At 43.6% G+C, this 13,850-nt stretch overlaps 1 long non-coding RNA gene and 1 pseudogene across 1 annotated transcript in view; one reads left to right on the top strand and one right to left on the bottom strand.

The window, feature by feature from the left end:
- Positions 1-13,850, bottom strand: part of LOC133773777 (uncharacterized) — a 186,463-nt gene that overhangs the window by 30,577 nt on the left and 142,036 nt on the right. The gene's annotated exons all lie outside the window — the stretch shown is intronic.
- The window catches only part of LOC133773820 (glycine cleavage system H protein, mitochondrial-like), a 28,522-nt pseudogene continuing 26,835 nt past the window's right edge, over positions 12,164-13,850 (top strand).

Genomic DNA, 13,850 nt, shown 5'->3' with positions numbered 1-13,850 from the left:
CGCCGGCACACTGGGTTCTAGTCCCGGTTGGGCGCCGGATTCTATCCCGGTTGCCCCTTTTCCAGGCCAGCTCTCTGCTATGGCCCGGGAAGGCAGTGGAGGATGGCCCAAGTCCTTGGGCCCTGCACCTGCATGGGAGACCAGGAGAAGCACCTGGCTCCTGGCTTCAGATCAGCGAGATGCGCTGGCCGCAGCGGCCATTGGAGGGTGAACCAATGGCAAAAAGAAAGACCTTTCTCTCTGTCTCTCTCTCTCACTATCCACTCTGCCTGTCAAGAAAAGAAAAAAAAAAGAAAATTTTATTTATGTATTTGGGAGGCAGAGAGACAGAGAGTTCCATCCATCTGCTGATCTACTCCTCAGATATCCACAGTGGCTGGGGCTAGGCTGGGTCACATCTAGGAGGTAAGAACTCAATCCAAGTCCTGCATGGGTGGTAGAGACCCATCAATGCCTCCCAGGGTCAGCATTAACTGGTAGCTGGAATCAGGAGTGGGGCAGGACTCAAACCCAAGCACTCCAATACGGGTTGCAAGCAACTTAACTGGTGTCTTACCTGCTAGGCTGAATACATGCGCCAAGATGAGTAAGAACATGTGGGTTTTTATCTTTCTATGCCTTCTATAGCGTATCACTGGATAAACACCAGAAAATGCCCTTGGGATTTGTCAGGTAGGATGTCATTTAGAGGAGGTTCTAGAATTACCTGTCAGTAGCCAGGTTGCAGTGGATCAAGAAGTGAGAGGGAGTTAGGGAAATGGGGAGACATAATGAGAAAGGGAGATATAAATTATGTAGTAGCCAGAGGGCAACATGAAGTCAAGGGAAAGGAGAGAGAAGCATATTTATGTGTCAGGGGGATGCTTCCAACAGAGGAAGAGCCAGGTTCAAGGTACAAGGTACACAGGTGAGGATCCCAGGGAGGGAGGAGAGGCTGGGCACAGGGAGAGGTCAGGGAGGGCACAGGGACAAGTGAGGAATGTTTTAGCTTCCAGGATTGGAAGGGGGATGGAATCTCTAAAAAGGAGCCAACATTTACTATTCAAACTGCATTTGAACTTGGGGGACTCCACTCTTCTCTTCAAGTAATTGTGGCTGCTTCTGACTTTCGAAGCTCACAGTTGCTGCCTCTTGATTTTCCTTTGGGACAAAGCATGGATCTTTTCCTTAGTTACTCCCATGCAACACAAGTTTAAAATTTTTCCTTTTATTAAGCAATTAGGGATAAAAAATAAATGTGTGAAAAGGAGCATGTTCTCAGTGTTGAATTGTTTAGGTCTAAATTCAAACCAACTGTGGCTATTTGGCCAGCCTCTGGGTTTGGCTGGGTAATGAACCGATCCTGGATTTAATTTCTTGCCCCCGTTTTTGCAGCGTCTTCTCCTGCTGGTTTCCGCAGCTCCGTTTCAAGCAGCTCTACTTGATTGTACAAGTCCACTTCTGACCTGGTGAGGCCTCTCAGGAGATGAAGCCAGGATCAGGCAAGATGGCACCCTCTCCTCACCGCCATGTCTAAGCCTAGTCAGGAAATCATAGCGTTGAGACTGGAAGGAAAGATCTGTGAGTGCGTTTCTGGAGCCAGGATTGTGTCTTATTCATCTTTATATCCTCATTCATCTGTTATTTGTTCAATAAATATTTATTAGAACATGCTATTTTCTGGGCAAAGTGCCATAAGCTAAAGGATGAAGGGGTAAACACAGGGCTTTTAGTGGAATAGGAGAGACAAATATATTAAGTAGCCACACAAATAAATACACATAATTACAAAAAGTAGTAAGTGCTTTGAAGGAGAGCTGAAGAGTTAAATGAAGTATGTGAGAGAGCTGAGGAAGTTTCTGGAGTCAGGGGTGGGGCTCTGGTACCTGAGCGCTGGTTAGGAGTTTTCCAGGCAAAGTGGGAGACAGACAGCAAACCAGGCAGAAGGAATGGCCGCTGAAAAGGCCCTTGGGCAGGAAGGCTTTGTCACCTTCAGGGAAAAAAAAAAAAAAAGGAAGGAGGCAATGAGGGTAAAATCTAGTGAGAAAAGCAAGCCTTGAAGAGGCAGACACTGTGGAAGCTTTGGGATTTTAACTTAGGTGCAACCATCAACCACTGGGTGAGGCAATGACTTAAGCCATACTTGCTCAAAGATTGCAACGGGGGTAGGTGGTTAGCCTCACAGCTAAGACACCATGTCTCACGTCAGAGACTTCAATATCTGACTCCAGCTTCCTGTTCTTGCAGACCCTGGAACGTAGTGGTGATGGCTCAGGTAATTGGGTTCTGGCCTCCCCGATGTGGGAGTCCTGGATTGAGTTCCCATCTCCCAGCTTTGGTCTGGCCCATTCCTGGCCTTTGTGTGCACTGGGGAATAAATCAATGGATGAAAACTCTCTTCCTCCCTCTCTCTCATTCCCCCTCTCAAATAAATGAATAAATGTTTTAAAAAGAAAATATTGCTCTGGCTGTTAAGTGCAGAAAGAACAGAGGTGAACTGGGGAGTCCATTTTGGCAAGAGTAAAAGATAACATCAGCATAGACTGGGGAGTTTTCTGTGGAGAGAGAAGGGCAACATTTGGCTTAGATTTCCTGAGAATCTCCACTCATACATCAAACTTGTTCATTATTCTTCTGTATATATTATTCTGTCTTACATAAAATATAAGGTAATAAGAATCAATCGACAGCATATAAACCGTAAAGAATAAAACTGTCATTTCTAGATGACATAAAGACCCCATAAAACCCACAGAAAAGTTTAGAAATTAACAGACTGAATAGAGGAAGTAGTGAATACAAGAGGGAAGTCATGTCTAGAAAGTGGAGGAACCTCAATTAAAAATAAAAAAGAAGGGAGGACAGAAAGAGTAAAGGCAAAAAGACCTAGAGTCGCAGTTGGAAGGGGGCACACGTGAACTAGAGTTACTGACATGATGCCATAGCAGTGGGTTATAAGGTGAGGGAGAAGTCACTGAAGAGCCCAGTTAAGAAAGTGAATGGCTGGTTGACCTAAGTCGGCATAATGGCAGGAGCTGGGATGGAGAGAGCCTGAACTAAGCACCTAGTCTTTCATGATGAAGGGTCAATAACCAGGGGAGAACAGAGGACTGCAGTGGGGAGGGAGGGAGAGTGCAGGAGGCATGAGCTGATGGCTGGTACTCAGAGGAACAGGAATCTTACAGAAGGGAGCAGGGATAATCTGCTGGTAGTGACAGCAGGGAGGGAGGTGGTCATTTAGGTCTGTCCTCCATCTAAGAGGACTGCACAAGATGCGACATCCATAAGGGATGGCTATAACTCTGTTAAGGCAAAAAGTCAAAACACATCATTCAGAGAAGAAGGTAAAAATAGAAGAGAGTTTTCCAATTATGGGTCAGAATTTTGTAGAGCACTTGGCCAAGTGCCAGCACATAGTAGATACTTGATAAATATCTGTAGATTAGTAAATTGCTCAATCGTGGAGATAGTAGGTCTGATTCATCCTGAGCCAATAACTCTACCCAGTTTGCATGTCAACACAAACCAAGCTATTTGATTAGGAATCCCTCAGCTTTGCCTGCTTTATTTTAAAACTCGCTTCAGGCATCATCAAGATCCTTAACTTTCAGTCTGAGAAACACCACCCTTTTTGGCATTCTCTGTTCCTCTATATGGTAGGGAAAGGAGATTGTAGTCAGTAAGGTGGCATGCCCTCAGCACTCTCTGTAATTATCATTCCAATGATGGGATTTGTCTTCTATTTTCTCCTGCTGTAGCAGAATAACTCAGGCCAGCAATTTATTAAAAGAAATAATTATCTGAGTTCAGGAGGCAAGGAAGTCTCAAGGTGCAAACATCTACTGAGGGCCTTCTCCCTGTGTCCTACTGTGAATAGCTGTGCACAAGGGAAAACTTGAGTCATGGGGGCTGGCGCTGTGGCGCACTAGGTTAATCCTCCACCTGTGGCGCCGGCATCCCATATGGGTGCCAGTTCTAGCTCTCTGCTGTGGCCCAGGAAGGCAGTGGAGGATGGCCCAAGTGCTTGGGCCCTGCACCCGCATGGGAGACCAGGAGAAGCACCTGGCTTCGGATCAGCGCAGCTCTGGCTGTTGCGGCCATTTGGAGGGTGAACCAGCAGATGAAAGACCTTTCTCATTCTCTCTCACTGTCTGTAACCCTATCTGTCAAATAAATGAATAAAAAAACTTAAAAAAAAAAAAAAAACTTGAGTCAAATCTTAGAAACTGTGACCTGGATAAGGGAGTTCCGCCAATAGTTTGGAGGATAAAAATCTTGGAAAACTAATTATCCTTGTGAGCCAACAGCCAGCCACAATACCGGACATCTTGTTCCCCTTACTGTGTGTGCAGTCCTTGTGCTCTGCCTTGTTTCCATACGGTTCATACACTAGGCGTCCTTTTCATTATCATTGCTTTGGTTACTGTTTCCCTCGGGCTTACGCCCTCCTCCAAAGCTCTGTAAGTGTCACTTCTAAAAGTCCTGGCATGAAAACCCTGTGTACTTCACCCTCTTGTAAATCTGTCTCTGCTCACTCAGAGGCTGCTAAGCTGCAGAGCAGCCCACAGATGCAGGCCTTCTATTGCAAACCCTGGACAGACAGGCCAAGATGCCAGAGGTAAGCTCCTGACTGCGGCCTCCGCTGTGGCTCCTCTCCATCTTACCTGGACTAAAAACTCCTCTAACTTGTAGCCCCGGAAGAGGTCTCTTCGAGGGTGACTCTGCTTACTCCCCACCGTCCTGTCCTCTCCCAGCATGAGGCAGCCAGAGCAGTCAGCGTTCCGATTCCCAGCAGCAGCTGCAGTCCCCTCAGAAGAAGGAGAAATGCTATAGGTAGAGAAAGCAGGCTAGGTTAGGTTAGACTTAGGCAGGCTGGGCGGGGGTGGGGGTGGGGTTGGGTGGGTGGGGGGGCTACGTGGTCAGGAGAGGGCCTCCGGTTACTAAGCAACGCACAGGCATGCATTTAAGAGATATGCTTTGCAAAAACTAAATAGGGAACTCAAAAAGGAAAAGCTGGTTACTGTAAATTAACAGGATAAGACAGAAAAAAACCTGTGATTGTAAGCTAACATGCCCAAGGCCCTGAACAGCAAGACTGGTGTGTGGGTACTGGCTAAACCATAAATAACACACCTGGGACCAGAGACAGACCAAATGGGAGGAATGGAGATAAGACAGCAGGATGAGTTCACTAGATCAACACTTTTCTAAAAGGACCTTATACAAATTTCCCAGGGGGTAAAAACCCCCAGATCACTTCCTTTCAACGGCTCTTTTCTTCCTGAGAAAGGCCCCTCCCAGCTGCTTTCCCGGAATTCTTCTCTCTGCTCTTTTCAATAAGACCCTTCTTTTTCAAAAGGTCCCTCTCGCTGAGCCACTGGGCTGCAAGAGCTGTCTCATACTTCGTCAGGGACACAGCAAGTTCCCGGGGTCATTCTCAGCTGTAGCACTAACCAGGGAGGCTTCGCAAGGTAAGAGAGCAGGAACTTGCAAACTCGGGTCTCTCTTTTTTAAATATTTATTTACTTGTAAGGCAGAGTTACATAGAGAAAGGGAGAGACAGAGAGAGGCTTCCCATCTACTGGTTCACTCCCCAAATGGCCAGAGTTGGGCCAGGCTGAAGACAGGAGCCAGGAGCTTGTGCTGGATCTCCCACATGGATGCAGAGGCCCAAGCACTTGAGCCACCTTCTGCTGCTTTCCCAGGTGCATTAGCAGGGAGCTGGGTAGGAAGTACAGCAGCTGGGTCATGAACTGACACCCGTAGGGGATGCTGGTGCTACAGGTGACAGCTTTTATCCCCTATGCCACAGCGCCAGACCCAGGTCTCTCTTCTTATCAAGCCAGTTAATCTTATCATATAGGCCCCACCCTCTAACCTCTTCTAACCCTGATTAATTCCTAAAGGCTCCACCTCCAAATACCACTGGGGATTGAATTTCTGAGACATGGACTTTTTACAGGGCACATTCAGATGTGGCAGGGTTCAACCTGATTCTCCTGTTTCTGTCCTACTGAAAGTGCCCAATCCCACCTTGTAAGTCTCCACTCTCACCTATTTCTGTCTTTCCAGTGTCCTCTATTGGAGCACTGCAATGCTTATTTTATTTTTTATAAAATATTTATTTTACTTCTTTGAAAGAGTTACAGAGAGATGTAGAGACAGAGAGAGAGAGAGAGAGGTCTTCCATCTGATGGTTCACTCCCCAGATGGTCACAATGGCCGGAGCTGTGCTGATCTGAAGCCAGGAGCCAGGAGCTTCTTCCGGGTCTCCCACATGGGTGCAGGGGCCCAAGGACTTGGGCCATCTTCCACTGCTATCCCAGGCCACAGCAGAGAGCTGGATCGGAAGAGGAGCAACAGGGACTAGAACCGGCACCCACAGGAGATTCTGGCGCTCAGGCTGGGGCTTTAACCCACTGTGCCACAGCGCCAGCCCACAATGCTTATTTAGAAGTTGTTTCACAGTCCTCAGATTCAGCAGCATACTTTGTTTCCTCTCATGTCACATTATATAGCATCAAAACCCTCTATAATAGCTATAAACATTTATAAATCCACCCTAGCACTATCTTTTCCTAAGGGGAAAATTGACCATCTGAGGTTAATGAATCTTGGCTTTATCTTGGAAGAGCATCTCATTAAACCAATAATTAATTCTAAAAATAGGCCTGGGTTTATGTTGTGCCCTGAACGGAACTTTAGGGAAGGTCCTTAGCCTAGCAGTTAGTGCATCTGACATCAGAGCACTGGGATCAGTTCTGGGCTGCAACTCCTAACCCCAGCTTCTTGATAAAATGACCCTGGGAATTAGTGGTGATGGTTTGAGAAATTGGGTTGTTGCCACCCATGAGGGAGATCTGGATTTAGTTCCTGGCTTCACCTGGCCCAATTCCAGCTATTGTAGGCTTTTGGGAGTGAACCAGCAGATGAGAGTTCTTTTTATCTCCCTCTCTCTCAAATTAAAAAACAAACAAAAAACCAGAAAAACAGAAATTAAAAAAAAATGGAGTTGTGGTGCAGTGGAGTAAAACACTACTTGTGATGCCACCATCCTAGCTAGGAGTGCCAGTTCAAGTCTGGGCTGCTCTGCTTCCCATCCAGCTCCCTGCTAATGGCCAGTGAAAACAGTGGAAGATAGCCCAAGTGCTTGGGTCCCTGAACCATGTGGGAGATCCAGATGAAGCTCCTGGCTTCAGTCTAGCCCATCCCTGGCTGTTGTGATCATTCCGGGAGTGAACCACAGATGGAAGTCTCCCTTACTCTGTTGCTTTACCTTTCAGATAAAACACACACACACACACACACACACCTGGACCTTGAAATTCCAAATGATATTTTTTAAAAAACACATACTGCTTTGACCCTCTCTTTCTTAACTAAAATGTGTAGATGCATTTACATTTACAATGTATATAAACACATGCATTATTATATAATCTACATAGATGAATCTATATATCACTTTAGTATGTTTTTTTTTAAAGATTTATTTATTTATTTGAAAGTCAGAGTTACACAGAGAGAGAAGGAGAGGCAGAGAGAGAGAGGTCTTCCATCTGCTGGTTCACTCCCTAGTTGGCTACATCGGCTGGAGCTGTGCCAATCTGAAGCCAGGATCTAGGAGCTTCCTCCAGGTCTTCCCATGAGGATGTAGGGGCCCAAGGGCTTGGACCATCTTCTACTGCTTTCCCAGGCCATAGCAGAGAGCTGGATTGGAAGTAGAGCAGCCAGGACTCGAACTGGCTTCCATATGGGATGCCACACTGTAGGCTGGGGCTTTAACCTGCTGCACCACAGCACTGGCCCTCAAACTGTATATTTTTAAAGTACACAATTATATACTCAAGAAACTATCACTTCATCAAGATAATGAGTTTATCACCTCCAAAAGTTTCTTCCTCTTTCCAATCTGTTCTCTCCACCCACACTCCATTTCTAGGAAACCACTGATCTATTTTTTATTGCCATAGATGAATTCTGCATGTTCTATAATTTTATATAAACAGAATCATAAGTATGCATTCTTCTTTGGCTCCTTTCACTCAGAGTAATTATTTTGAGATTTATCCATATTGTAGAATGTAGCAATAATCTTTTTTGGTGCTTTGCTGGATACTGCTCCATTGTATGGATATACCACAATGAATTTATCCACTCATTTGTTGCTAGACTGGCAGATGGTTTCCAGCTTTTGGATATGACAAATAAAGCTGCTACACACATTTGTGTACAAGTCCTTGAGTGCACATGTGCTTTCATTTCTCCTGGGGAATACTTAGAAGATGAATGAACTGTGTAGTCGTATGGTAAGCATATGTTTACATTTTTAAGAAATGTTCAAGCTGTTTTCAGAAGTGACTATAACATTTCACTTCCACCAGTAGTGTATAAGAAGTCCATTTTCTCTACACCCTTACCAACACTTGTTATGGTTAATTTCTTAAATTTGGGTAATTCTAATAAGTGTATGATATTGATGATCTGATCGTTAGCACATTTGTCATTCACATATCTTCTTCAGTGAAGTGTCTCTTTAAATCATATTCTTTTTTTTAAAGATTTATTTATTTATTTGAAAGGTAGAACAACAGAAAGAGAGGAAGAGACAGAGACAAAGAAATAGAACTTCCACCTGCTGGTTCACTGGCTAAAATGGCCTTGGCCAGGTTGAAACCTGGAGACAGGAAACTCCAACCTGATCTTCCCACATGGGTGGCAGAGACCCAAGTACTTGGACCAACATTTGCTGCTTTCCCTGGCATATTAGCGGGAAGCTGAATCATAAGCAGAGTAACCAGGACTCCAATATGAGATGTCAGTGTTGCAAGCAGTGGCTTACCCACGGCACCACAATGCTTGCTCAATCACTTTCATTTTTTATGGGACTGTCTTATTGTTGAGTTTAATGAGACTATGAAACGAATAAGAAAGCACTGAAAAGATAAAAGATGAGGTCAAACCACAACACAAGGGTGAAAGGGGAGTTTGCCTTTGGTGTCCCACCCACCTCCCTTCAGCGTTGCCTCTGAAGGCCCGATGCCTCTTCTCCTTATACCTGTGATTCTTGTGAATACCTGTGACTGCCGAAGGTCTTGTCTGACCAAAGCACAAGATACGTGTTCAGTGTTCTTTGGGGACAAGTGTAAAGTTGCAGAGCATTCATGCCTGCAAACAGTGGCAGACACGATGCTGGAGAAATGCTCTGGCTTTTGTTGCCTGTGGCTGTGCGGCCCCTGGGATATGATCTACAATGTCTCCAAGAGCTCCCCTAAAGGTTTCAGCTCCAGTTGTTCATGGAGATCACTTGCTTGATGCTGTTATTGGAATCTTTCCTTTTTATACCTTATGTCCATACTGTGCTATTAGTCTTTTCTGGAATTACCTCTCACATAAACTATTTGTACTCAGATTCTTAAATCTGCTTTTGGGGAATGCAAACCATAACACATCGTTTAAGAAATAAGTTGGAAGTCAAAACAACTCTCCTCCAGGCCATTTAAAAAATTAGGGCCAGCAGGCCGGCTCCGCGGCTCAATAGGCTAATCCTCCGCTTGCAGCGCCGGCACACAGGATTCTAGTCCAGGTCGGGGAGCCGGATTCTGTCCTGGTCGCTCCTCTTCCAGGCCAGCTCTCTGCTGTGGCCCGGGAGTGCAGTGGAGGATGGCCCAGGTGCTTGGGCCCTGCACCCCATGGGAGACAAGGAGAAGCACCTGGCTCCTGGCTTCGGATCAGCGCGGTGCACCAGCCGCAGCGCGCCGGCTGTGACGGCCATTGAAGGGTGAACCAACGGCAAAAGGAAGACCTTTCTCTCTGTCTCTGTCTCTGTCTCTCTCTCTCTCTCTCTCTCTCTCACTGTCCACTCTGCCTGTCAAAAAATAAATAAATAAATAAATTTTTTAAAAAATAAGAAAAAAAAATTAGGGCCAGCAAAAAACCAGAATAATCACAAGCTAGTACTGAACGACTGATTCGGGAAAGGCTTGACAATCCCAGTGGCTGGAGAGATTTGGTTTTTTTTATTTTTTTATTGTAGGTAAAGATAGTAATGCATTTTTAAGAGAAGATAAGATATTTGGAAGACAAAGACTAATCAGAATAAAAGTAATTGATATCCCCTGGACACAGTAAATTAACAAATCAGAAAAATTTACTTAAAAACCAAAGTAGGGACTGTTGTTTTGGTACAGCTAGTTAAACCACTGTGATGCTCACATCTCATATCTGAGTGCCTGTTCAAGTCCCAGCTGCTCCTCTTTTGATCCAGCTCCCTGATAATGGCCTGGGAAAAGCAGCAGAAGATGGACCAAGTCTTTGGGCCCCTGCCATCCATGTGTGAGATCCAGATGGAGTTCTGGGCTCGTGGCTTCAACCTGGCACAGCAATGGTTGTTGCGGCCATTTGGGGAGTAAACCAGCAGATCGAAGATTGATCTCTCTCTCTCCCTCTGTGTTACTCTGCCTTTCAAATAAATGAAATAAATCTTAAAAAAAAAAAATAGCAGAGGATTTTCCTCATTAGAGGAAGTAACTGATCTACATCTTGCTTGGAGGAGGGAGCCAGGAATAATTCGGGGGTAGCAATCTTAAGAGATATTTTAGTGGCTTTGCATTTCATTGATTAAGACAAAACTCTTTAGGTATACAGGACTGTTTCAGTTTTCTCTAAAGATTATTCAGTGTCTGTAATGTGCTGAAAAAAGTAAATGAGACAAGAGACTATTTCAGGCTGACATTCAAATATAAAGGCAAGAGATAGACTAAATAGACTTGATCCTAAACAAACTCAGGACCCCTTTTTGAGCAAAACATGAAAAATCAAAACTAAACAAATAAGAGAGAAGCCTATTAATAAGGACTCAATTAATTTACGTATAGAATTAAGACCAAGCAATTAAGGGAAGTGTGGTCAAAGAATGAAAATGTTATAAACCTTAATGGTGGGGCTGGCGCTGTGGCATAGCTGGTAAAGCCACTGCCTGCAGTGCCAGCATCCCATAAGGGCGCCGGTTTGAGTCCCGGCTGTTCCATTTCCGATCCAGCTCTCTGCAACTGCCTGGGATAGCAGTGGAAGATGGCCCAAGTCCTTGGGTCCCTGCACCTGCGTGGGAGACCCGAAGAAGCTCCTGGCTTCGGATCAGCTCAACTCTGGCCGTTGCGGCCATCTAGGGGAGTGAACTAGCAGATGGAAGACCTCTCTCTGCCTCTGCCTCTGCCTCTACCTCTCTGTAACTCTGACTTTCAAATAAATAAATAAACCTTAAAAAAAAAAAAAAACCTTAATGGTGTAAAAAAAAAATAATGTAGCAATAGAAAGAATTCAGGGACAGAGAGGAAAGAGAAGAAAGGGGAGGAGGTTTATTTGTGTTGGTTTTCCTCTATAAGTAGGAGTCAATAAATGCAATCTCAAGCTGTTATCTCAAGATATGGAGAATTGGTGAGGATAAATAAAGTTGCAAGGACTGGCCGGGAAGAAACCCAGAGCAAGACAATAATAAGTCTTCAAATGTATTCAAAGAAATACACACATCTATAAAACCAGAGATGGTAGTAGTAGTGATGGTAGAAAACTTGAGAAAATAAACACTAAAATACTAAAACATAGATTGGCAAATGCTCACCTATTACAAAACCCCACAAATAACTAAAAGGAAAAATTCACAAAATTCAACCCCATGTTTAGAAGAAGGAAATACAGTATAATTGCAGAGGAGAGCTGGTTTTCAGAAGACAGAAATACAGACAAAAAGAAGCAGATAACCAGATGGTAGCATGGCAACAAAATGAAAAGGGGAAGAAAGGGACAAATGTAGAAAATTATAAATGACAATACAGGGGAAGATAACTATTTATATTGAAGAAATTAAAAGATGCCAAAATACATTTGAAAATACAAAGAATATCTAATAGTAGAAGAGACAGACAAATCTAAACGAGCAAGAAGAGCTGGAGCAGTTGAAACAGCAACAGAGGAGCCTCTTTCTAATGTCTCCAGACTTGTGTGGTTTCACTGTGAATTCCTTCAAATTTTTAAATAAATAGGTACGTTATTTAGAGTTTAAATTGTCCCTAAACACCAAAACAGGAATCCTTCGTATTTCTAAAACTTTAACACTGATATCAAAACCTGGCAACATAGGACAAACCTGACTTACCAATATTTATGTAAAAATCCCAATACAACAATGGTGACTGTAATTCAGCAATGCTTAAAAAATATGTTAACACTGACTGGGGTTGCTCTAGACTGCAAGGGTAAGTCAATATTAGGAAAATGCTGAATATATTATACCTTGTTAGTAGCTTGAGGGGAAAATGTATATAATCACTTCAGTAGATGCAGAATAAGCATTTGACAAAGCTCAACATCCAGCATGACTAGAAAAATCGAGAAAAATTAAGAATAGAAGATAACAGCACACGTTTTTCTCATGTGCAGAGAATGTTCTCCAGGAAAGACCAGATGTTGGGCCTTAAAACTAGTTTTATAAATTTTAAAAGACTGAAGTCATACAAAGCATCTTTTCTGATAATAATAAACTGAAGCTGGAAATCAATAACAGAAAGAAAACTGGAAAGTTCACAAATATGTGGGAACCAAACAACATCTCTTAAATAATCAATGGGTCAAGAAAGAAATCACAAAGGAAATTAGAAAATACCTTGAGCTAAGTGAAAACAAAACACCACATACCAAAATTTATGGGATGCAGAGCAAGCAATGCTAAGGAAATTTATAGCTGTGAATGCATACATTAAAAAATGGCCTTCAATGTGTTCAGGAAGTTTCCTCCTATTCCTGTCTTACTGAGTGCTTTTTGTCATGAAGGGTCTCAAATTTTGGCAAAAGCCTTTTCTGCCTTGAGTGAGGGGATCATGTGTGTTTTCTTCACTCTATTAATGTGGTATATTACACTGATTGGTTGAACCATCCTTACACTAAGAATTAAATGTCCCCTGGTCACAGAGTGCAGTCCTTATAATGTGCCTCTGAATCTAGCTTGTTATTTTGTTGGGGATTTTTGCACTGTGATCGTTAGGGATATTGATGTACAGTTTTGTTTTTGTTTTTGTTTTTTTCCGTGTTGCTTCTTTGTAAGACTGGTTGCTGGTTCGGACTGGCTTCACAGAGTGCGTTAGGAAGTGTTCCTGAGCTTCAGTTTTTGGAAGAGACTGAGAAAGATCGGTGTCAGTTCTCCTTTCAATGTGTGGCGGTTTCTCATAATTAAGGCATCTGGTCCAGGGCTACTCTGGCTAGGGAGGGGGTGCTTCGATTACTGACTCAATCTCCACGTGAGTTGTGGTTTATTCAGATTTTCCACTTATTCATGATTCAGATTTGGTAGACTGTGTTCTAGAGATCTGTCCATTTCATCTAGATTTTCCAATTGTATAATTTTTTACTATATATATATATATATATATATATAAAATTTTTTTAAAGGGGAGGTGTTTTGTGATGCAGTGAGTTTAGCCACTACTTGGGGTGCCCATATCCTGTATCTCAGAGTGCCTGGGATCAAGTCTTGCCTCCACTTCCAATCCACCTTCCTGCCCATGTGCAGTAGATGATGATGACTCAAGTATCTGCCGACCCACGCGGGAAATCTGGACACAGTTCCTGGCTCCTGGCTTCAGTCTGACTGCCCATAGACTGCTGCAGTAAGGAATGAACCAGTGGAAAGTAAATCTGTCATTCTGCCTTTCAAATAAATAAATAAACATTTAAAAGTATATCGAAAACAATATTAATGACTTTTTAAAGAGATTTATTTGAGAGAAAGAGGTACCTCTTATCTGCTGGTTCACTCTCCAAATGCCCACAACAGCTGGGTAGGCCAAAGCCAGAAGCTCAATTCAGGACTCTCTTGT

This window comes from Lepus europaeus, chromosome 14, assembly GCF_033115175.1.
Source record: "Lepus europaeus isolate LE1 chromosome 14, mLepTim1.pri, whole genome shotgun sequence".
Taxonomy (NCBI): Eukaryota; Metazoa; Chordata; class Mammalia; order Lagomorpha; family Leporidae; genus Lepus; species Lepus europaeus.
This window is presented reverse-complemented; position numbering and strand designations above follow the sequence as displayed.